A 25,073-nucleotide genomic window follows, 5' to 3' on the forward strand; every position below is an offset into this window, starting at 1 on the left:
GTGGTGTCATGTAGTGTTATGAACACTGCCCTTAATTAAAGTGTTGAGAGAGTGTTGTTTGGACAACCCATAGAAATCTCTCTCCAAAATCAGCCTGCCAATATATACAGAAGATAGAAGCAATTACTGTAAATGGGGGTGATTCAGCAGAGGCAATCTAAAAAGGAATCTGTAAGAAATTGCACTGTAATTACAGCCTTAGTATTACAGAGTTTATTACACTGAGCACTGAACACTGTAAATAGTTGACTGTAGTAAACATAGAATCGGCTTTGTTTCCTCTTATGGAACAGAGAGCTGGAGAGTCGAGAAATACATAATCTATCAACTAGCTATAAAAGCCTAGGAAATGTTAATGGTCTGGAAATGGAAATTTTCTGAAACACAGTTTGATAGACATGAAGGTTTGACAGACATCAAATGCGGGATAATACAGATAGATCCGAGGGCTGTTAAAGAAGCTGACAGTGAAACATTTGGGGCAAAACATTTATTTAAAAAATCCAGAAGAATATTCAATATAGCGGTATGAACAACAGAAATCACTCACAAATGGAATATGTCAAAGTTTTGAGTCCAGTAAGTAGTCACAAACAACCAAAGTAGAAGTGACACAAACTTGATACACCATAATAAACTGTAATACTGATAACGGAATACATTTCCATGTATCAATTTTCTGCTTGATTGTACAGCTGTGTGTAAGGTTACTGGTTAGTTGTTGTCACAATATGTTTTTTTTTTTGCAGGACTAATAATAAAACTATCATTCCTTTGGTAAACAGATTGTAACAGATTGTCAAAAATAAACTGTATTGGACTGGACAATCGATCTGCACGTGTCTACTTTCAGCATCCTTCACAATTAAATCACAACATCCAACTTTTCTTTGTGTGGAGAAAGTCTGTTTGTATTCCTTCTTGTGTTTAGTCATCCATTTAGCAACAGTAATAGTGTAATAATATGTAGTGAGGTTTTGACCTAGCTGTGTGTTTTCATCTGGTTCTGCTTTTAACCTTGTGGTCATGTGATGTGTGCACTGACAATGCTGTGACCTGCCGACCTTGATGATGAGACGAATGGAAGGCTGCCTGACATCAGATTACAGTTTACCTTGCTGCAATTTACAACAGGGAAAGGAGACATTTCTCCTTTTCAACTATAATACACTTTTTTGGACAAATTCTCTTCAGTCACCAAGGGAAATGTGCTGTGTTTTTCAGAAACAAGTAAAGGTCTAATTGCATTGTCAAAGCTTGCCTTATGGCAATCCAAGCGCTGGATGTCAAAGCTATGGTTTCTGAAGTCTATCTAGTCAAAGAAGATATAATTTCAGTCAATAAAAACAGTAATGGATACAGTTTTAATATTAAACATCAATTACGGACCCATTTATTCTTCTGTGGTTGCAAAGATACGACCTGCCTGTAATAGCAACGAATATTACATCATGCTATCCCATTTCTAGTTCTAATGCTGGTGTAATGAAGCTCAGGGGAGTGATGATGCTAGAGGGAAATGATGCTGAGTGCTGCCACGGTAACCAGTCCTGATGATTGCATCATGACAGCATTTGTGTGTTTGTCCAAGCATAGGGTGTTGTAAGTAATTACTAAATGTGTTGGCCTTGTGTTTTAACATCAAAGGTCAGTGATGTGGGTAAACCACACAATCCGCTTCATTCCATAAGTCAGAACAAATTGGAAATCAATATACAGCATCTTACTGGCCCTTCTCAGTTTATTCAAGACTGTACAATTTATTCTAAATATGTACAATAAAGATTTAGGACGGTACTATAATAGATAAGGTTTCCTGTAAATCTGCACACCCTGTGTTTCCACCTGTCTCAGTTGGAGCGCTTTGGAGAGCACACTGGATTAATGCTTATCCGCATCAGAAGCTGCAGCTTGCCAGCAAAGCCTCTGAGAGCCTCAGGGCACCTTTCAAATGAACACAACGCCACTTCCCCTTAGAGGGTAATGAAGAACTGCAGAATATCCAGCCTACATAATCCTCTCTTTTTTATTCCCACTGCTTAAAGCTGTCTGACATCTCAACTAGCCCATGCCACACACACTCACATGCTGTAGGTGATAAGGAAAGCAGCGCATTCACACATGGGGGCTGGAACGTCAGAGTTCATTCCCTGCCTCAATATGTGGCACATCAATGATTGCCATGGATACGTAATCAGATACAAGTCTCAAACCCTGCAGCAGGTTTATATTGTTATGCCACTAGGATCTCCCTCTGCAATAACATACTGTGAAGAATACAAAAAGTAACAAAAAATCTAATTGACAGGTGAGTGAACCACATAACCGGCTATGACTGTCCCTATACAGTACACTAGCCATCAGATACATGTAATAATACACAGTAGACATTACATTGAAGAAGCATGAAGTTGTATATAACGTTCATGCCAATTTGATTAGGACAGGGCAAAATGGCACGTGTTATTCATGCATCATTCAGTCAGGAGTAAGTGCTTAGTGAAGCAACTCTAAACAAGTGACAATGATGATGTAAGGGAGGGCAGCGTGCTGTAGGTGGTCTCAGTGGGAGCACTTCCCACTGGGCACAGATAAAGGTGCTTTGTTTGCACCACTTCCTCTCGTCGGCTAAATGACTGGAACATTGTTTCTTTGCCATAATGTTGGCTCATTCGAAGCGAAACTGAGTTGCTCTTTGTGGATGTGACCTAAGAGACATGCGAAAGAGAGAATGAGGGCATAAATTATTTTTTTTATAAATAAAGACAAAGTCACTCAAAACACATTAGCTGCTAGTTCATTATAACCAAAGAATGTAAACAAGAGCACATTGATACTGTGGGTAAGGGAATATCAGAAACAACTACAGGCCTCATTGGTGTGTTAAACATTACCTAAACCATCTTAAAATCTGTCGGAAGCCTATATAGCCAAATCAAATGCAAAATTTCAGTTAATAAAATCCTGCTATACAGCTGTAATATTAAATATTGCTTGTAGTATGTACCCCCTTTTATCTGTGCCATTGAAATTATTATATTATAGCTGTGTAAATGATACACAGCTATACCACTGTACACAATATATATAAAAGAGCTACAGATACAGTAACTAAACAAAAGCATTATCACATATGAATACTTTCCAAAGTATTATTATTATGGTATATTATAGTAATACTATAGTATAATGCAATATATAATTCTATTTCAAATAATGTAGTACTAATAATTAACTAATATATACATAATATATATAAGTAATATATACACATGCTGGGTTGCCAGTTTTTTAAGGCACATTTTATGCATTACAGGTGGTGACCTATTTGTTGCTATGTGAATAATTTCAATCCCCATTTACCACTGCAATAGAAAGAAGCCACCACTTATCAGATATTATCATCTAAGCAGAGTGACAGCAGTGTGTGTGTGCATGTGAAGTGTGGCTGAGTGTCTTGATCAGCTCACAACCACCAGCTTCAAGAAATAATACACCAAAGTCTCCAGTTAACAGTGGGCTATGTGGGCTATGTGACATTTTATACAAAGTATGGAAAAAAAAAAATATATATATATATATATATATATATATATATATATATATATATATATATATATATATATATATATATATATATATATATATATAATAAATTGTAATGGCTAACTGTACACATACAAGGTTGATGAGCAAGGTTTATGAGCTTGATAAAGTATAAAAACAAGATCCTTGTGTGATTTTGCCTTGCCTGTCGTTATTTAAAAGTACGACCTTATACAAAAACACCTCTTGCTATTGCTAATACTTATATTATTATAAAATACAGTATTAATATAGTATTATAGCATTTGTTATGTTCTTTTTCTTGAAAATGCTGACATAATATACCATCTGTCAGTTTGTGGGCTCTGTCTCTGGTTCACAGAACAAAATATACAGTTGCAGTCATGGGTGTTAATCTAGATGCCATGCAGCTGTGCCCAACAACACACACTAGAGAGATGCAGATGCTACTGACTCTTACACAACTCTTTAACTGTCAAACATGAAAAAACTTAAAAGCGTGAAGAGCCGTTTTAAAGCCCTTGTGCTCTGGTTAGACTTCCTCTGGAAAAGAGAAGCAGTTAAAATATGCAGAATAAATGTACACAGTGCTCCTCAGCTGTTTGTGAGTCTGATTTTAAAATGAAGAGTCTAAAATCAAGCTAATGGTAGAGATTGGAGACAAAAGAAATTTTTTTTGGGATATTTGATTTGATCTGATTTCATTTTTGTTTTTGAAGAAAGTTTTAAATAACTAAAACAATAAAACATAAAGAGACTGGAAGATTAATCAAAGTCAAGCTATTAGCTGATGTATCATAATGGCACAGTGAAACAGTCCATTACCGACCAATAAGTAACAGGACATACAGTATATGCACAATTAAATGAAAATTTGTGTAGAGAACCAACATGTACGATGTATAATACACGCAAATCATGTTATGACATAGCTCTAACATGTCAGTATCCATGCTGGTCTTATGGTGATGAATAGCTGGTAAGGGAACTGACAGATGGTACATAGCATCAGTATTGTACAACAGTATGAGTTACTCTCGTTGTATAGCTACGAACCATATTAAAGTTTTATTATTAAAAATTAGTTTTATACCAAATATCTGGCTGACAATCTCACCACCTTGCCTGATTGTCAAAGAGGGTAATTTGCAATTCAATTATGGACAAACTCCTCTGGACTACCTGTACAATTAGTGCAACCCTGCATCAGCAGACACAGATGCACACCAAGAACTTTAACCTTGACAAGTTTACATAAAGAACACAACAAACACTAAGCTGGCATGCTGTGCTGAACCTGTCATGTAGTGGCCCTGAGGTTAAAGAGTATATAATAACCATTATAGCACTCATTCCTATTCTATCAGACAAATGCTAATGTATATGGTAGGCTGTGTTGTGTTATGTTGTGTTGTGAGGGACTACCTGTCACAGTGTTTACATACTGTAGAACTTGGCATATTATCATGTTATTTAAAAGAGCATCGCAATAGTGGTGTACTTATGCAGTATAATATGTTATAAAGGTGATTAGAGGTTACGGTAAATAACGATACACTCCTCACAATGCTCTGGATGTGTTATTTTTTTAGGACACACAGCATACCGTTGGATATGTGATATTTAGAAATAAGTCTAATCATGTTCAGTCCTGTCTTAACATGGATCTGTAAACTGTGGTGAAACTGAGGTATGCTGACAAAGTATATGAGGTTAAGAGAATGATATGTGCTAAAGGGAAAATAACATATTTGCCAGGATATGATGGCCTTTTCAAGACAGATGGCAAATTTCTCCCTAGGTTTTTTCACACCGCCAAGCAAAAATGACAGATTTGAATTAATGAATTTATCTTTTATTCAGCCTTATACTGTATATGACTACAAATGTGTAGAGCACAGGTAAGAAATAACGGAGAGGAAAATCCATGCTCTCAAGACAGATGAGCAGCGGAGCAATACTAAATCTGGTACGATTGGACACACCATCGATGACAGAGCATGGCAAACACAGCTCATCTCTGCTCACCACATACAGGACAAAAAATGACACCAATAATAGGATCAAAAGCCAGTCCAGATTATGACATTTACTCATGACACAGAAATCTTAGGCTAGAGGTTGTCTGAACTTCAGGCAGGGCTCTCTTCTCTTTTTGATGTCTGACAGTGTGTATAATGGTGACCACTGCCAATAACAATAAGTTGTAATAAGAGCAACATGAAGACTAGAGATTACATCAAGACACCATCCTATAGCTCGTCATTCCCAGTGCTCTGACATCCTCTAGTGGTAAGATACATGATGCCAATCACATGAAGCCCATTCTCTCAGTGAGCACAAGAAAAGAAAAACTTTATTTTTATGCAGTTTATACAATGCCTACAATGCTTAATTAAATAAAATATTGACAAAAAAATGAGGAAAAAGTAATAATATTTACCATACCATATTACATTACCATATTCCAGATGTGCATCACTGCCAATGAAGATTGACTTACACAGTAATAACAAATTGGTCAGGTCCTAACAAAACAAAGCAGTCATTTTTTTATTTTTATGGCATTGATTCTAGTACCATATTTTATAATTGAATTATGTTATATGTTGAATTATGTTATATATATATATATATATATATAATATATATATATATATATATATATATATATATATATATATATATATAATAAAATAATGTATACTATACATAGTATAAAAAACATTATATATAAAATATAGAGAGTTTTAGAATATTAAGTGTTTAAAAGAAAATAAAAATAAATTTTTGATATCTTTAATATTAAAGATTCTGCACTATTTGAAGTTCTCTATTTACATGTATGCACATTTGACATATTGAGAACTGCATTGTACAAAATTTTACATTTTTCTTAAAGCATGTGTTCAAATGACATTCCAATCAATTAGATCTAAAATGGACCATAAGGTTTTGTAGAAACATGTGACTTGAGGCTATAAGCTTATACAGTAGTTATCATGTACCTCTTGTACAGTTTTGTTTTTTTGCTTTAGCTTTCATAAAGAGTAGATATATGTCTGTGCAGCCATGTGACGGATGAACTCTAGCTGCTGTGTAGACAAGATTCCATTACTCATTCCTACCAAACCTGTAAAGACTTGAACTTCCACTGTAGCATTAACAGTTGCGAGAAAGTTTATTTCGACATTATGGGTGTGGATATTAAAGTCAGGAACAGTAGCAGGTGTGCATGACTGACTCACTTTCAAAGCATTTGTCCCATGTTTGATTTATCGTTTGTCAGTGTGCCTTGATATCAGTGCTTGATATCCAGTGCTATGTACTTTTTAATATTATCTAAAGCACATGTAAAAAACATAAAACACTTAAAGTAACATGGAACAAAGAGGTGTCTCCTGCACATTGAATTGTCACATGTCATTTTGCTCACAGGTGCAAAACCTAAAAACAAAATATAATGCACAACACTTGCTATATATTTCTTTTAATTGTTTATAACTATTTTGTCCCAGAAGAACAAAAATTGCCCTAGGCAGGTACTCAGTGATCACGTGGTCAGAGATTCATGCTGCTGTTCCTGGTTGCAATGGGGGGAAAAATCATCTGGCAAAAACATAACATTACTCATGACATTATAGACAATATTGTGTAGGTTGTCTCCATCTAGTGGTCATGCACTGCATAGTCTCTACTGCCCCATACTCAAATTTTTCCCATTAGAACTTTATTTTTTCCAAAGCCTTCATAATTACACAACCATGTGTTTATGAACTGAGAACAACAACTAGTTTGAAAATCAAATTTAGCCAGACTAGTTTTAAAAAGGTACATCTTGTTTCAAACAAATCTAGGCAAATTAAACCTACCTGTAATAAGTCACACATATCACTTTCCCCAGAGGCAGAACACATTGCACTAATTTCTAAATGATACATTGTATAATGATGATTGCAATATAATTTTTTTTGTCAAACAACTGCTTTTTATCCATATTATATATAGGTAAAGTATATAATCCACTCAAATAGGGTACTAAACTTTCCCTGTCTGTGGATGGTGAATATCCCAGCACATGTCTTCGCAGAGCTCATAACATCATCAAGGACTCTTCACATCCCAGTCACAAACTGTTTAACCTCCTTCCATCAAGAAGGAGATACAGGAACATCCGCAGCAGAACCAGCAGGTTCAGGGACACCTTTTTGTCATCCACCATCACACTAATGAACTCTACACTTGTACACTTGTGATATATATCACATGCTGTACATATGCTACTATTTATACTGTCTATTTGCACAATTGCTACTCTTTGCACTTCAGGTAGATGCCAAACTGCATTTCGTTGCTGTGTACCTGTACTATGCAATGACAATAAAGTTCTATCTATCTATCTATCTATCTATCTATCTATCTATCTATCTATCTATCTATCTATCTATCTATCTAACTACCTATTGCCTGGTTATGTGAATAAGTGGCTTTAACAATTATTTATACTACATACATTTTCCAGGTAAAGATGCAAGAGATGAGGAAGGTAGAAGGTAGATCATGTTCTTGATGAAGGTTTTATTGAACCAAATACACCCATACAAATGACATGACAGCAGTCATGCAGTTTTATTGTGCATTCTTGTGAAGTTTATGCTTAACTACATTCGTTGTTGCAAGTTATCATTTGAAGGAACATGTTGGACATGTTATTATGATCGCCATCATCCTTCTTGTGTTTTTCATTCGGATTTATTTTAACCTTGATGTTTCATATGGTGGGGAAAAGCTTGTTCAACCTGCTGTAGTTTATAGGGTTTACTGCGTCAGTCATAACCTCAGATAACCTTTAAAGGCTCCCTAGGGTAAAGTGTAACATTATAATACATGTATTTAGAATTGTTTTAATTGCACCTTTTATTTATTTTTATTATGTTTTTACTTTAAATAACAGCAGGATGAAACCTAGTCCGAGTTTAAAATCAAGGGAGCTCTTGAACGGGGCTTTATTTACACATTAAGAGACGTCAGAGCCATTTATACACTTTCACATTTGTTATTCAGTCCTAATAAGTACATAAGATCGACGATACGACGAATGTTATGACGATATGTAGGCGTCGTGTGCTGCTTTTCATTCCTTTCACAAACAGTCCCTCAACACTGCTCTTCTTCCACCATGACACAGCAGGCGAAAGCTACTATCCGTGATCATGTAAAATGGCGGACACGGAGGAGGAGCTGCTAGTACGCATGCGTAGGATTTGCAACATTGGCTAAGGACGGGGAAACGTGATACTGCGCAGGTGTTGGTGAGCCGGAAAAAAGTAAGATATGGATGAAACTCCACACACGGATCTGGACTGGCATTGAATTATGGCCTGCGCGTCAATGTTAGTCCCAGTGACTGTGCTGCTCCGTTTTATATCTTTTAAACATCACCTTTAGGTCCTGTCTCTGCACAATAAATTACAATTATTAGTAAATAATAGACCAGAAACACAAGCAAATAAAACTGAGTCTGAAAAATAGGCAGAATTAGCTACTGTGCATGAGAACACAACCCTTTCAATCCTGTCATGAATATCTTGGTTTAAATGGACATTTTTCTAGAATTTAACCTTTTAGGGAATAATTAGTGGGTGTAAATGAACAATAGCTCCATTTGTGGAAAACTATTTTAAGGGATTATAATATATTATGTAACTCAAACAAGCATATTACCATTGTTTGTTTTGTATTATACTCAGTGTTCCCATTCCTCTTTAGTTCTTAATATGCTGTTCCTCAGAGTAAACAGTTGTTCTTGAGTTAATTTTACCTCTGGGCCTTGACTGTTCCCAGCTGTCCCTCCTCCCATCTACTCTATTAGTCCCTTACCATACATGGACTTGGTTGAGGAAAGGAGCAAGGCACTAAAGGCAACTTCAGGAAGCAGCAAGCTGCCACTCAAACGGCTCTGTGCATGAAAAGGAGGAGGAGGACGAGGAGGAGGACCCATGAAACGTCTCTACTGTGGCCCAATTACAACTCCTTATAGGCAGGAATTTAAAAAAAACTGCATAACGCTAAATATGCCACAGAAATGTGACACAAGAACTCTAGTCGCTGTGAAGCTAATATTTCATCACTTGTTCTTTTCCGACCTGTAAAGACTTGAACTTCCATCGAAGCATTCACAATTGCAAAGGAGTTTCATGGCCTTTCTGGGTGTGGATATAAAAGTTTACTGTAACACATGCATGTATGACTGACTCATTTTCAAAGCATTCAACCAATGTTTGATATATCTTAGGCCAGTATGCTTCAATCTGAATGCAACAACAAGATTAAATTAGAGTTGTCCGAAAGGGCTTTTTCTCCAAAGCTCGCCAATACAACATTGCACTAAACTGTGTATAAAACTGTTTAGGTTTCTAAATTTTTTGCAATCTATCATTTATATATTTTCAGTAATTGTTCCTTCCTGGTCAGTGACATCCAGCAACATGGGTGTGAGGTGTTAATACACTGGATTGGACACCAGGTGGGAGAAAACTGGATTATCCACACAGACACAGAGAGAGCACATGAAACTCAGCACAGATGATGCCTGAAGGTCAGGGCTGAACTGGGGACCCAGTGCTGCTTTGCATGTGGATGTGTATTTAATATCCTTTACATCTTTATCTTTTACATCTTTGCAATTAAACAATTGAGATTTTAAATCTGGGTGTCTGTGTTAAAATCAGTAGTTGTTCCTAAATTGCCCAAACTGGATTGTTTGGAGGCTGTTACAGAACGGAATACTCAGTCATTATGGTCAACAACCTCCACCTCATCCATAAATACATAAAACAAAGAATCATCCTTTACAAAAGACTATGCTAATGTGTACACCATTAGATCGTTCCTCTGCATGTCGATCAGGCTTTGTAACCAATGCCCACTGGCTTCCAATCTTGTTATTCTGAACATCAGCAGTACCATGTGATCAGTGTTATTTTAACTTATATCATCTGTTCCTAACTGATACACATATGCTGTTATTTGGCATATTTGTATATACATAAATCGGATCACTTCTTATTTTTATGCTACTGTAACACTGAGTTACAGTTTCCATCCATATCCATCCATTCATCCTCTCATACATCCATACATCGATCCAGTAACAAAATATATTTTTAGATATATTATGTCTATTCTTAGGGGGGCACGGCGGCTTAGTGGTTAGCACGTTTGCCTCACACCTCCAGGGTTGGGGGTTCGATTCCCGCCTCCGCCTTGTGTGTGGAGTTTGCATGTTCTCCCCGTGCCTCGGGGGTTTCCTCTGGGTACTAGGGTTTCCTCCCCTGGTCCAAAGATATGCATGGTAGGTTGATTGGCATCTCTGGAAAATTGTCCGTAGTGTGTGATTGCGTGAGTGAATGAGAGCGTGTGTGTGCCCTGCGATGGGTTGGCACTCCGTCCAGGGTGTATCCTGCCTTGTTGCCCGATGACGCCTGAGATAGGCACAGGCTCCCCATGACCCGAGAGTTCAGATAAGCGGTAGAAAATGAATGAATGAGTGAATGAATGAATGAATGAATGAATGAATGAATGTCTATTCTTAGATCATAACCATTTAAACACAAAGAAAATACACAATAGCAGTTTTGTCAGCTCAGGTAATACCTCTTTTACTTTGCTTCACTGAAAAATATTGCCTGGGGTTGGCATACTTTCCTAAAGAAAGTTAATTTATTATACACAGTGGCATTAGGAGATGATTATAACCTCTTTCGAACCATGTAGTTCATAGATATTTGAATAAACATCATTTCATATTTGAGTTTCTTACCCGAGGCTTCTCATTAGCCTGCACTTATCATCAGAGTTGGGGGTATGTGCACTAATTTGGTTGTTGTACCAATTTACTGAATTACTATACATATACTATACTATACAAATGTGGCTATTTATAGATTACGCCAGAAGATTTTGGTTTACATATAAAGGCATAATAATATTTACAAATAGCTCTTTAGATGAGTGTATACTGACAGAGAGCTAGCATTGGTTGAGGTCACCTTAGATGACATATATTTAAGTTATTTTATAATCTTAGTCAATTCAACTTATTTGATCTTGAAATAAAGTAGTGCACATTTTCACATGTCAACTCATTATCTATATCTTTATCTGTATAACTGTTCTGCAATTTCTGGAGTTTGCTACTAATAATTTCACTCACCAAGGCACATGTGCTGTGGTGATGTGACAATAAAAGTGACTTGACTTGACTTGACTTGACATTGCATTTCCATTGTCAATGGAAACCATGTTACACTACACATAAGCATGGAAAACATTAGACAAAGGGCATGTTTGATTATGTTTTAATATAAGACAAACATTCTTATTGCCTTTAGTCTTTTTATTAACTTTTCATTGTAGAGTCATGAAGCATGACTAGACACCATGTAAGACCATGTGGTCAAAAGCTGATCGGCTTAATTTTAGTATATATATATAGTTTCACTGTTGTGTATGTTTTGTATGTTTTGTCCATGGGTTTCCTTTAGATTTATTCAGCAGCTGGATTGCTGACACTAAACTAAACTGACACTAAGCAGCTGTGTACAGCGTTCCCAGGATAGCCTCCAGATCATCCACAAACTCTGACCAGGATAAAGAGCTTGCTGAGGAATAAATGAAGTTTAGTTTAGTTTAGACTTGGGAAAAATACATTTTCTACTTCACAGTGAAGGTGAGTATAGTGAGAATCCTGTCCCGCAACTATGCAACATCTAGAGAAGCAAGTATGTCAGTGGAATAGTGGATTATATCTGTCAGATATCAAATAAAAACACTGGTCACTCAAAAGAGAGTTAGGTAGTATTTCAACAGAATTTGAACTAGATCACGCATGCACACGCACACACGCACGCGCGCGCGTGCACACACACACACACACACACACACACACACACACACACACACACACACACACACACACACACAAATAGACTGTGTTTGTGTCCTCTTTTTTTAAACACTGAGTATTAACTCTGGATTATGGATGATTAAAGCAGCCCGAGACGAGCTAAACACAGCTAGAACTAATCACACATAATCCTGTAGGGGTGATCATCCACCAGCCTTTAAAGGACTACCTACCATGGCCGATATCTATATAGACAAAAAGAGTGTGCTTTTTTGTTCTTTTTGTTGCTTTTGTGTTTTTTTGTAATTTTAGAAATATGTAGTCTGGCATTCGGATTTTAACAGGCTCTCGCTGTCAAGACATATAATAAATGGAAACAATGAATGGCACTCTGACATACAGTACTTGAAAAGGCTGAAGTGTCTACAAACACAGGCCTGAAATAGAGGACGTAATGTTTTTTTAACCACCACTGTACTTAAGCCAAAAAGCTTTAAGCTATTCAGGTGAACTGCAGTTCATAAACACAAGGTAGTTTTCCAACAGCTTTATTTTACACATTGGACTAGAAGAAATAGAGCTATTCTTTTGCTCTTTGTCTAAAAGCAGTACAGCATAACAACTCTCTAATATACTTAAGTTGTTTTATTAAAAAATGCTCTTCATTTTAAATATTTACTAGATTTTTGAATTTAATTAAACATATAAGACAATAATAACCTTGCAGATATACTGTTAATATATAAAACAGAGTCAGTGTCTTATTTAACACTTACACTTTATAAGGAAAAGGTTTTTCAATAGAAAAAAAATCCCCAACAAAGTAGCGCTTCACAAGTATGTAAAATATACGGGAACTCCCTCTTTCAAAACACTTTATACACACCTGAACATGGACAGGATTATGAATATTCCTCTTAAGTCTATATTTGAATAATGACTCAGTAGGGAGTCATGAGAGAAAACTGGTTTCCACACTCTGCTTTAACCTCACACTGTAGTTGGAATTTTCTTATTCAAGTAAAAGACTCCTTTATTCATTACTGAGATCATATGGTGTGTTCAGCACTTCTGTAATCGCAGCTTTCTCATGTCCTCAAACTTAGATAAGCAAACGCTCATAATGATAATGCAAGGAGAAACATAAGACAGAGGCATGGAAAATTTACAGCACAGTGGATTGAAAGAGGCAGTGTAGGGAGGGAAGAGGTGAAAAAAATAAGGAATGCATTTGCACACAGTGAATACAAATTTATATATAGTTGTACTGTGCAGGATTCAGTTTCTAGCTTTCTGCAATCTGGATTCACACACAAAAAAGCTCTGTCTATGAGGAGGAGGGTTGTTGGGTGGCAAAGAATAATAAATGTCTACGAACAGTGGGCCAAAACTAGTTGAGCTCACAGGAAGAAAAGCAGCAATGATTAAAGGAATGCTTAAGTGTTTCTTCCAACTGCATCACTAGTGCATGTGTGATCACCACAGACATTATGTCATGTTTCCTTGTACTGAAGAAAGTACAGAGAAATCACTTTTAATGGAAGTCCAGGGGCAAGTGGTGCGGCAGTAAGCATTTATGCGAAATACTTTTTTAGCCATACGTTTATAACCTATCCTTCGAGCAGGAACAATATTTAATAGAATGGAATTTGTGACAAGAAAGAAAGACTCGATTACTACTGATTCACTGATGTTTTTGATAAAACTTTTATACAATTATTTAAGAATAGGACTTTAAAAAGAAAAACAACTTCCTTTTCAAGCAAATGTTAAATAAATAAACAAACAAACAAATTAAATAAATAAATGTATACAGATTTCTCACATATTTAAAAATGGTGTCATTTCTCAATACAAGGAAATAAGGGGGAATCGTTGCCTGTGGTAGCCAAGTTACTGTAGGAAGTATTCTTTAAATAAAAAGAGCAGTTGTTTGCTCATAAACAGACGTGAGATTCGGATTTAGTGAAAAGTCTAATAAAAGAACATCAATTACTGAATCTTGTTCCTATTTCTCATTTGCCCACAGGAACACTGTGGTCTAATATTATATTGAATTCAAATTAGTTTGAATGCTAATATGAGAAATGCTTTCACTAACATTCTGAAGGCACATGCCCAAAGGTGGCATAAAGATCATGCTAACATTTATTTTATTATAGACATCAATAGTTAGATATTGATCAGATTCAAACTCATATATGTTGTTGGTGTGTGAGAAGCCAATTTCCACTAGACTTTGGAACAGCTGAACCCTCTGGTCATCTTCAATTCACCACCATCTCGTTCTGACTAATCCTCATGCATGCGCACTTACTGCATAACAAGTGCTCTGAAATATTCTCATGGTAGAAAGATAACAACAGGTGAATACCCTCTTGGCAATTCTTCTTTAAAGAAAAAAAATTGCAGTGAGGTTTGGCATTGAAGAGGACACACACACACACATGCACACAGAGCTGTCTTGTCATATTCTTCAATGTTTGAAAATGTTAACATAGATATTAATTAATAATTAAATAGAATTATATGAATAATGTGATATGGGCATTTAGCAATCTTTATCAGTCACTTTTAATTCCACATAAAAACATGATTATGTGAAGAAAAAGTATTATGTCCATGGAGAGATGATCACCATGTGTAAATTGACAAGGGTCAGTGATGTTATAGAAGGCCACCTCCTACAGACAATTTCATTAATCATTATTTCAGCATGAATCTCTGGGGAGAACAAACACTACTCAACCTTAACTGAAACGTTCCTCCATGAACATTTGAACCTGGCAGCCGTGTCCGCATTACCGTCCAGTCATTTGTGCTGATTATGTAATCATTTTACAGTCAGAGGAGAACTCAGTGGTGGGGAGATACAGTAAACAGTTTATTATCATAAAGGTCACTGCTGATGTATCTCATACTTGAGGATGCATTTGTAAATAGTTTGAGGTTACAATGCAGGATGCTCTTCAATAAACACAAGAAGCAGGACAGGGAAGAGAGGGATATTTTAAAGGTCCGGTATAACAAGTGTAAAAATACTTTTTTCACTATGACCTTCAGCTGAGTCTTTCTATTATTTAAAAAATCTAATCATTTTGTTGTAAACATACCGAGAAAATAAAGCATTACTCATTTCCATTGATGAGACACTTCAATGTCAGTATTAATGTCATGTAGAAAATTTCTATTTGTTGGTTTGAAAAGAGTGAAGTGAGCAAACATTCATGTCCAAAACATCCTGTTTTTTTTTTCAGGGAATGAAAATTTAAGTGTTTCTCTCCATCCATCTATTTTCTGTACTGCTTATCTTACACAAATTTAATTTGTGGATTTTCCCCCACAAATTAGAGATGCCAGTTAGCCTACAAGCCTTGTCTTTGGAGTGAGAGAGGAAACCAGAAAAAGTACACACAGTGAACAGGAATGGAGCTTCCAAGCTTAAAGATACAACACAAAAGTGCTTGCCATTAAGTCACCATTGACCCCAAGTAAGCCACCTACTGTAAGTGTTTCTGTATAAATCGCTGTATACATTTCTGTTTAAATTTCTGCAGAGAGTGTGAGGTCAGTGAGGTCACGGTAAGAATGACAAGCCTTGTACCCCTGTAAATAATTTTATGGTAATTTCAATTCAACTTCAGCAGAAAACAGTATTAATTATAAATTGTTCTTTTAAAGCCTTTGTCATTCTTCAGTTCCAAGAAGTGAATGGTCAAATGTTAGCACTACTAAATATCAACCTCCTCTAACCCCAGAAGGACTTGTATTCGAAAGCACATTTTGTCCAAAATATCATGTCTCTCTTGAAGTGTGAAATGAAATTTTAGAAATTTTATTTTTGACAATTAAGTCAATTAAAGTTGTAATACAAGTTTTTTTTTAATACTTGTATACTTAAGAAAAGGAGCAAGATTTAAAAGTAATTAAAGCAAGATTTAAAAGTAAGTTTTTGGCTGGTTACTTTTAACTCAGTAAGATTTTGACACATTATCTGTGTTTTCGCTTATATAAGGATCATTTTTCAGACTTTATCCAGTCCTGAATATACAGCAGGCTGCTGTAGTTTAAAGCCTCAGACCTAACCACAGCCTGTGTGTTTGCTATGATTGGTCACAGGCTTATTTGCTTGTCCTCGCCACAGGAAGGCCATGCACACGAAAACAGGAAACACTCCTAGACTCTGTGAACTACTGCCACTGTGTGATGGTAAGATTTACTCATCTATGATATGAGTTATCTCATATCTGCAAATGATTCATGTTCCTTGATCGAAGATAAAGTGACTCAGTTGTATACAGTATATACCTGATTAATTACTGCTTAAAATGTTTTCATATGTAAACAAAGATTTTAACACTTTCTATTAGAAGTCTCTTATCTACATTGTAATTATACCTGTTAATCATGTCACAATCATTCCATATCCAACTAATCAAATTTATTTTAGTTGATCATGACAAAAAATATCATGTTTTTTTTTGTTAGTTCAATTCTAGGTTTGTACAGTAATTGTAACACACTAACATTCATCTCTAACTAACCACTGTATCATCATTTTGTTCATTAATACAAGTTTTGTTCTATTAATTTTCCAGTCTGTTAGTATGTATGTTTTATACATTTATGCCACAGTACTGTTTGGTGAGAAGTTTTATTTATTTTGTATATCATAAGTCGACAGAGGTTCTAAAAACTTTATAAAGACAGACAAAACAGTCGGTACATTTTTAACCACAGAAAAGGTATCCTGAAAGTAAACTTTGGGCTTTCTATTTTCTCTCCAAAATGTCAGTCGACAGTATCACAAACTGTACTATTAACTTGAAGAGGCCAATTTATAGTTGCTATAATGCCAGAGACAACTGGAAGTAACTTGTGTCATGGATGTTTCACAAGATTAAATGTAACTATACTCTGGTTCAAATTATCTGTCGCTCTGTAGTTAATGAAATAATGTAATTACTGGGAAATTGCTGGGGTATGGAGGAATAAAACAATTTCTGACCCGCTGTTATTTGAAAATCATCAACTTCTGGGTGATAACAGGTAACTGCGTCAGACGGCCAAACATCACACAAAGAGCACACCTTCTCATATTTAAAACGTACCTATTATTTAGTTCATGTTTTACCTTTAGTTTAACTTACACATGCTCATTACTGATAAATGGCTGATTTCCAAAAGGTGCAAGTTGAATACGTTAATCAGTATTGTTCTTATATAATAAAGAACAGCAAAAAAAAAAAAAAAAACACGAAAAGGGATTTTTTTATGCTTTAATCATGCAACAGAGAAGACAAATCAATCCCTCATCTTCACTCACCTTATACCTTCTCAATAGAAATGAAGATGCCAGAAATGTTCTAACATGTATAAAATCTGCCTGCATATGTGCCAGACATTTTTTCTTCACGTCTGCATTCAAACGAAGCCCAGACAAGAGGAGCATTAGTTGTAAATGTAGGAACACTGATAGATTAATCCAGTGCTCTAAAAAAACATTTGCTATATTAGGGCCTAAGTAGATAGGCATGAATGTGAATGGAACGTGCTTGAGTGATGCGCTCCAACCTGGGACACAATTGTCTGCTCGGATAACGAGCATGGAGAGCAGGTTAATTATGTTTTCGTTAAAGACAGCAGAAGAGTTTTCTGAGTCGACATTTCGACTCACACATGCGCATTAGGGGTGTAATGCATTTCAACAATCTGTATCGGTTTAGTGCTCCTATTATCTGTGCTCAGAAGTGAACCAGGAGTATACATGGCCCAAGTGGGAAAGGTTTTCTTTCTTTCTTTCTTTCTTTCTTTCTTTCTTTCTTTCTTTCTTTCTTTCTTTCTTTCTTTCTTTCTTTCTGCAACAGATTTATACAATGGGCTGTGGCAGTATAGTCACCTATGTCGTTGCTACTCTTATGTCTACTCACCCTCATGAAGTTTAAGAGTAAACCCTACCACCAGGGTGACCTTTTTGTCACACTGGATCCCAATCCTTGCAAGCAAGAATAGTGCATTTATGTCTGTTTTTGTATTAGTTTTGAACCTCATATCTTATCATTTTGAATAATGTATTTTTGTTTGGTTTTATGTTCACACAGTCTTCTATACATAATTTTCAAAAGGGCTTTAGCATTGAACATACATGCTCTTAAAGAGATGAAAAGCCGTGCTCAAAAGACCAGGCTGAGTGTTTACAGTCTGATGACTGCAACCAGAACCACTCTGACATCAATCTCCAGCATCAATGCAGAAGACACATGGAGCAAAGAATGCAGAAATAGAGATAATGTTAGAGATGGAAGATAAGAGGAAGAAGGTGGTATAAAGAAGACAGCATAGAGAGGACTAGCGAGGGAGGAAGAAAAGGATGAAAGAGGCCAGAGAAAGGAAACACACCGGACTCCTTTATCACTGTGTCAGTGAGGGGAGGGGTTGCACTATGTCCCACACTTCTGCCACACACTCTCTCCTTCTCTCTCTCTCTCTCTCTCTCTCTCTCTCTCTCTCTCTCTCTCTCTCTCTCTCTCTCTCTCTCTCTTGCTCTCTCTCCCTTTCCCTCTCTCTCTCACACACACAACACACACCTTTAATGAGCTACAGAAACCACGCAGGCACACAGATTGTACACGTGATTTCGACTTGTCACTGAGATGTGAAACTGGCTCTCATTCTCTCCTCCTCTCTCTTACTCACTCACTCACTCACTCACTCACACACACACTCACATACACATACACACAATGTTCTCAGCTTCTTGCCACCAAGCTACATTTTTTAAAACATCATTTAAAGGACACCTAGTGTGATGTAGACAGCCATTTAAATGTCTATGATGCTTACTCAGTAGGAAAATAAGACTATTATATCCTTTGCATACAGATGCACTATGAGCATTGTGTATTAGTTAACCTAGAGCGCCATCTTTAGATGTAACACACTGTTCACTGTCCTTGAAAAGCTTTTTAGACATGAGCAAACCTTTAAGAGACTCAATAACACGCTCTGCCGCTCAGTGATGCTTACTTACATTTACACCCTCACTCTCTCATACACAATACAGCTGATATCAGTCAGTCTGTGATACTATTTAAGGGAAGTAAGTAGAAAGGTGCAGCAGGGATTAAATTGGGATTTGAGGACAAAAAGGTCCACAAAAGCTTAAAACTGGCAGATGTTCCTATCCTTGATGACACCTTAGGTTCCCACCAAGATATAAATACACACACACACACACACACACACACACACACACACACACACACACACACACACACACACACACACACATATGCACGCACGCACTCGCACAAAAAAAATGACATTGTAGTATTTCTGCCTGTAGGCTCTGCAGGAATAGCTGCTGAGCCAGAAGGTACGGTTGCCACGGCAACCAGAGATCAGTCACCATGGAAACCGGCCCAGAGCGCCTGTCGCAGCGTGAGGTCAGCAGCGTTGCTATGGGAACAACTAGCTGAAGCAATGAGCTCGGGTAAGAGGAGATCAAAAGGACACGTATGTCAATCAGTGTCCACCTTAATCTGTCACTTGGTATAATCATGTATAAAACTGTAATGAATTTAGGACAATGAAAATTCTTGAATTGTAATCAGTAATGAATCGAATGCATCCATAATAAACAGGAAGGGCTGTTCAGGGTCATCCATGCAGGAGCATGTGCACGAGACAACATTGGATGTGGGACGTCTGCATGGGCTCTAGGGAGCAACAGACCTTTTTGAATAAGCATGTAGCCCCACCCGCTCACTCTCAATGGGGTTTTTCATCAGACACACTTTTATGATGGCAGGCAGAGATGAATGCAAGCCTCAGAAACGCGAGGCAACAAACACACGCGTTACACTCTTACACGCTCGAGCCAGAGGCGTGTGGTCTGGCTTTGGGTGCAACCCTGCATTCCCCCTATTCCATAAATCCACAATCACACCTACTCGTGAATCACACTGAAGGACGTCTTCTAGTGAACAGGCTGGTGTTTGGCGCCACCTAGTGCTCTGTTTGGCCATGAGGTCGAGATAAGGACACTTCAGACTACAGTTATAGTAAGATGCTCAGAAAAACGTGATATATTAAAAAAAAAAAAAAAAAATGAAAAAAGCTATCCATGCGGTATAATCACATGCATGTAAAAATTAAGGGTTAGGAAATATCCTATTCTTTATTCATTGGCAATCCACAATTGTAAGCAGCCAATAACACACCTGTTAATATTCATAATATACACATAAGTTACACATTTCCAACACCTGAAAGCAACACATCGTCTGTAAATACACTCATTGAAATACTCTAACAGGTGCAGTGCACAACTTACTCTTCCTATGTACACGAAAGTCTTAATATGATCTGATTATAATACAATGTAGATCTTTAATGAGACCGCCGATAAGCTCTTAAACAGTCAGTCAGCAACGTCTTTATCCACTTAGCTCAGAGTGTTATAAAAAGGCATGTTAAAATAGACTGAGCGAGAGATGCACAGACAAATAAGATGTTGCATCATGCCTAAAAAATATTACATCATTACGAGACAGATAGATGTGGACACAAGTTTTAATTCTGAAAAGAAATGTAAAAATAGATGACAGGGATGCAAGGAGATGAATCAGGTGTGTGTTGAGCACTGAACCAGATCCATCTGTACAGCGCAGGTGGTCCTCTTGTCAAAGGAAAACAATAAACAAAAACAAACCCTGACTGGAATGATGCATGTGTGAGACTGAGAGGGATCTAACATTATAGGAACTTTCATCTTTCTTCAGTGACTTACAAGTGAGGCATGCACATAGCAGAGCAGTTTTTGCATTTACTGCCTCCTTAGTTGAGGGTTAGATTTCTGCCTGTGTGTGTGTGTGTGTGTGTGTGTGTGTGTGTGTGTGTGTGTGTGTGTGTGTGTGTGTGTGTGTGTGTGTGTGTGCAGAGATTGCATGTTCTCCCTGTGCTCCAGGAATTTCCACCAGGTACTCCGGTTTCCTCCATATGTCTATTGACATGTAAGCCGATTGGCATCTCGAAATTGTCTGTAATGTGTGAATGGTTGTGTGTGAATGTGCAACTGTGCCCTGCAACTGACTGACACACCACCCAGAGTGTCCTCTGCCTTGGGCACTAAGATAAATCCTGTCAACTTTTGTAGGATAAGCAGTACAGAAAATGAATAGATAGATGGATGCCTGTACTGTTTTACAGCTTTTAAATTGGAATGTCCTTTTCATAAAGCATAGTCACCAGCATGTTTCTGCTACATAAATCCAGAACAGTAATGGGTCAGTCAAATTTATACACTGACATTTCACAGCTTTTTGATTTGACTGACCATTATATCTTTGGATAAAGACTTACAAAAGCACGCATCCACAATGACCTTCTGAGCACAAAAGGTTTTATTTTGCTGTCCGTTCATATCTTATTCGCACATTTATACAGCAAAGACATTGTTTTTTTGTTTTTTTTCCAGAACATTGGTGGATTTAGATCATAGTAACATTACTATAATACACTGATGGCAACAACCAGCCAATGGATAGAGGGGTGAGGAGAATTAAAATTTACAGATATTCAGAATAACAGATCTCTCTGTTGCATACAGTATACAGTAACTGCAATATACAGCTGAATAACCATGAGAGAACTTCATTGAACAAATCTTCTTGTATCTGTACTGACAAGGATGTGTGTAAAGGATTTCAGTAAAGTCCACAGAAACTTGAACCACTGTCAGGGACTCTAGGGGGACATTGTTGCTTTTGGGTCTGTGCCATGTGCTTCTGTTTGTTTTTGTATCACGCGTGTTATCCCCACCCTTTCACACCTGTTCCTTGTGTTTCAATTATTGTCACCCCTATTTATACATGTTGTCTTGTGTCTGTTTTTTGCTGAGTCCTTGTCTTTGGTTGGCTGTCTGTTTGTTGTTCCTGTGTTTTGTGTTTCCAGACTGAGTATAGTGTTTCTTGCCCTTTGTTATTTTTTCTCTAATAAACCCCTTTTCTGTTATAACTGCATTTGGGTCTGCTTTTATCCCGCGATCGCTAACACACAGAGGCAGAACGAAACCGTTCTCTTGGCAGCATGCTTGTTTTTATTTAGTGACAATCTGCAAAACAAAACAGAAATATTAATACAATCGATTTTAATAAAACCTCAATGTAGTGTACTGAAATAAAATTATGCTAATACAAGATTGCCTTTTTTTGTTAAATAAGCATCCGCAAAGGGTGTGCACATCAACACTAATGGAAAATAAATACTTGGTACAAGAAAGTTGAATATCAGATGTGCCAACATTGTACAAGCAGGTAGACAGAAACTGAAACTAACCACAAAAACTGTAGCAGATTTTTAAGTGGATAAAATACCTTTATGCTAATAAGATAAAATGAAAACATTTTTGGAAAGAGCGTTTTCAGGTAAATATTAATTGAAAAAATAAAACTGCGTGGAAAAGTACAACAGAAACAATAGTCTACAGAGACAATAGTCTCACCTCCATGTATTCAAGTGATCAAGGTTTGTGTTCAAAGCTCGCTTCGATAAAGTTGGCAGGAAACAAATGGAACTTGTGTCTGAATGCATTTGCGTTTGGTCTGACCAGCTTAACAGCTGAACACATGATTTGGTACCTATCAATTTGGCATCTGCTATAAATTATTCTGCCACTTTTGGTAAAACGGTGACAGAAAACATGTGAAGTGGAACCAAGACATACTTATTAAATGACTCATCCTTGAGATTCAGGACTAGAGAGTCTGCATTCAGATATATTCTGTTCTGGGAGGATGCAATCTGAAACACAGGAGAGGAAAGCTTAAAGAAATGCATATTATAACATGTACTGTTCCCAGCTGCAAACAAAAAAGCAGTGCATCATCCAGCCATGACTAAACTATGGTCAAACAACCAAAAGATATGCAGAAGAAAACATCCAAAAATGCACCTCACAGTAAATAAACTAATAAATAAAATCAACTTTGCACTGTACCAGGATGGATAAGAGTCTCAATAAATTATTTGGGACTGACGAACCGTTTTAGCGACCGACTGTGCTGCTCAGATTCTCCTGAGTTTGAGATATCCAGGATTCTTTGTGAATCTCTTAACTTTGGGTACAGGAAGAGAAAAAAGAAAATATCATATATCATAAACATATACATCTACTAAATATTTGTATCATATATAGAATGTATTAAGTTTGCCTAGAGGAAGTCATTTCCACCATTTTGGCTGCTTGGGCCTCTCCTTCAGCTTGGATGATCTTCTGCCTCTTATCCTGCTTAGCTTTTTCCACAAAGAAATGAGCTCTCTGTGACTCCTGCTGGGCTAGAGGACACCATCTAAATCTTCAATCTAAATGTAAGCTATTATACTGCATCTCTTATTAAATGTGCTGATACAAAGCTGCAGTTATGCATAGATTTTTTCATGTTTGGCATCTACAGCTGCTGTGTATTCTCTGCTGAAGCTCAGCTCTGTGAGGGCCACATCATTGAGAATGATGTTGAAGTTTTTAGCACGTTCAACCAGCTCCTGACGGATCAGCAATGAAACCTGACCACACAAAGATCAGACTTCAGGTGGAGTCCGAATCATCTACATTAAATGAATAGATGAAGTAAACAACTGAGAGGGAAAGCAATGTCATATCTTGTTTTTCTTCTTATTATTATTATTATTATTATCATTGCTAACTCATATATTGTATTTAGTGTATTCACATAAATTTATAAAGTTACTGTCTCACTGTGGCATCTGTAATAAAATGCCACATATTATTATTAAAACCCTCAGATCTGAGCAGTTATAAATTAACACTACATCAGTAAGTTTCAAGCGGATAACCTTTGTGCTAGACACAGCAATACAATAACACTATTGAAACATGAATTTATTATTATTATTATTATTATTATTATTATTATTATTATTAAAATATGATTTTGTGACATATATGTGAAAGCCCCTATACTGGCTGCAGCTGGCATGAGCAACTTAATCAGCCAATGAGACTGCATCATTCTTGGATTGCTTTGTGTGTTTTTTTAGTGAGCATGTCAGAAGAAAAATCACTGTAAGTGATGTAAATCATAGTAATTATGAAAGTACATTTTAAAAGACTTCCACGTCCTCAGTCAGCGGGAAAGCCTGTATGGTTCAGTTTGTTTTTTTATCTGTTTGTGTGATATTAGCTGTAACCTCTAAATGGCCTTAAATCAAATCAACAATATATCTGAGACGGTAGGCAAATACTCGAGTAGGAAACTGCTTACCAAAGATATTGATATATCTTGTTACATCTGAACTAAAGCATCTATGATCAAGCACCAAGTTATGATATACGCTAGTTGCCACTGCAGGAAATTAGCTGTGTGTGTGTGTGTGTGTGTGTGTGTGTGTGTGTGTGTGTGTGTGTGTGTGTGTGTGTGTGTGTGTGTGTGTGTACGTAACAGTCAATAACAGTCTTACCTGAGCTTTTTGCTTTTTGTGTTATAAGCTGTGAGGCATTGAATTTGGCTACAACATTCTTCAGGACTTCATTGACTATGGAAGGAAGGGCACACTCATCATAGTCTTTCCCCAAATA

At 36.8% G+C, this 25,073-nt stretch overlaps 1 long non-coding RNA gene across 1 annotated transcript; it reads right to left on the reverse strand.

The window, feature by feature from the left end:
- Positions 1-21,861: 21,861 nt before the first annotated feature.
- Positions 21,862-24,912, reverse strand: LOC113643243. The gene is made up of 4 exons (XR_003440741.2): positions 23,709-24,912; positions 23,519-23,592; positions 23,202-23,278; positions 21,862-22,589 (listed from the first exon to the last, which is right to left on the reverse strand). It is a non-coding gene; the product is annotated as an uncharacterized LOC113643243 (long non-coding RNA).
- Between the last annotated feature and the right edge of the window lie 161 nt (positions 24,913-25,073).

This window comes from Tachysurus fulvidraco, chromosome 5 (assembly GCF_022655615.1).
Source record: "Tachysurus fulvidraco isolate hzauxx_2018 chromosome 5, HZAU_PFXX_2.0, whole genome shotgun sequence".
Lineage (NCBI taxonomy): Eukaryota > Metazoa > Chordata > Actinopteri > Siluriformes > Bagridae > Tachysurus > Tachysurus fulvidraco.